The following is a 2039-nucleotide window of genomic DNA, read 5'->3' as shown; positions in this document are numbered from 1 at the left end:
AGCTGTAGTGTGATGCTGTGACCTTTGTCACTCATCTGGCAATCACAATTTAAGCCTGACTGTTGAAATGGCTTTAATCTTGAAATTCACTGAATACAGCAAGTTGGAAGAAGTAACTGATTGTAAAACCAACTGTAACGTTCATGTGTACGCTGGATGTTGTTTTTGACAGAACCACATAAAAAAATTATCAGTTAGGGTCTTCTTTCGAGCAAAAGTATCGTCGGACCCACATGTAACTTTCAAGTCGCTTCTTTGTCCTACAGCAAAGTGCAACAGAAGTTAGCCAAATTTATTCATGCGCAGTCTGGGCTAGGGTGAAAACATAGGTCATCTGCAGCTCATGTCTATTGTCTTCCCAAAGAAAAAAATAAATCGAATCATGAAAATGAGTTCATTTGATGCGCACGATGCGTGCAAGTTTCGTCGGTTGCAGCAGTTTGGTGGGACACAGCATCAAACAGCCCCCGAACTACAGGTACGCGTTGCATACTTATTGGAACTGAACAAACCCAACCACCCTCCAAACAAGACCAACCTCGTAACACTGTGAGGAGTACACTGCTAAGAAAAATCAGCTCAGCTTTACGGCTTTGTGTTCTTGTCCATAACAGCCGTTGGCTCGCACGAAATTACGGTTCGGAATGTCCGTATCTGAAAGCCTACCCTGGCATTTTGATTTTTTCTTTTTAGGTTTGGGCAAACTGGCTTGCGCTTTCTTTACGCTGCAAGCCGGCTATGCATTGAAAACATGCCACAACTAAGAGACTCTCATTTTGACAAAAGAACGAAAATTTGTTAAGCAGCATATTTTTTCCTGCAAACCAAACTGTCAAAGTGTCTGATTCATTGGCCACACCTGCAGTACAGACAGTCTGTTGACATGGTGACAATTTCTGAATAGTGAAAAGCACTTTGCTTGACAAAAAACAAGTATGAGTTAGAAATCCTTATGTTCAGACGATTTATTGCTTGTGCAGATAGGTTGCTTGTCTTCCTCAAGACAGGAACTAGAGAACATAATACAGCACCAATGCTCAACAGAGTGAAAAAGAATAGATAATGCCGTCAAAAGTAGAATGAAATGCTCCAGCCCCAGGAAGACGTCCAGTGGAGGGACTGGGATACCTCCAAGAAGAGCTACCTAAGGTACCTCCCTAAGAGGAATATAATACGCCTGCCCACTTCGAAGAACATCTATTGTGCATTGGGCCTGACCCTTATGAAACTGTTGCATTAGCCCCGCTACAATCTAGTTGTTGTATTATGCACAGGCTGAAGAATACATTTGAGTGAACTTGGTTTTCTTTAAAAAAGTGGTTTTTTGCAGACTGTTTTCATACTAGTTCGAAATCTACAAAGTACGGCAAGCATTAACAAAGGTTACAGGCTAGATAAATCAAATCAAGGTAAATCAAGGTTATACTTTAAAAAATTTTTGCAGACTGTTTTCATACTAGTTCGAAATCTACAAAGTACGGCAAGCATTAACAAAGGTTACAGGCTAGATAAATCAAATCAAGGTAAATCAAGGTTATATTGATCTAAAAAGCATTTTGCTTTACAATGACCAAAGGATATTGGTGTGTGTGTATGTATACAGATAAACGGAATGATATGACATATATGTTCTATTGTTTGTAATCTGCATGTCAAATGTCGATGAGGGAAGTTGGGTAAGATCTTATGTATTCATCAAGCGAATGTTTGAAAGTCTCGAGGTTACCACAATCCACAACAGATGTTGGTAGTTTGTTCCACGTGAGGGATACGCGGACTGAAAAAAAGTAGCGCCGACAGTTAATGCGGGAACATGGAATGTCAACGGCCAATGGATTCCGTCGGGTCTGTCGGGCCAAATTAACTGTGAACAAATGTTTTAAAGGGTGATTAGGGGTGTTTATTATCTTGAACATCAGGATGAGGTCTCCTCGTATACGCCGATAAGTTAAATCAAACAAATCGAGTTTACGTAGCCTTTCACTGTAGGGAACGTTTCGGAGGCCAATGACCAGCTTGGTCGCGCGGTGGTAGATACG

The sequence above is a fragment of the Opisthorchis viverrini genome (assembly GCF_000715545.1).
Source record: "Opisthorchis viverrini unplaced genomic scaffold opera_v5_28, whole genome shotgun sequence".
In the NCBI taxonomy this organism is placed as follows: Eukaryota; Metazoa; Platyhelminthes; class Trematoda; order Opisthorchiida; family Opisthorchiidae; genus Opisthorchis; species Opisthorchis viverrini.
The sequence above is the reverse complement of the archived record's forward strand: the minus strand, read 5'-3'. Positions refer to the sequence as shown.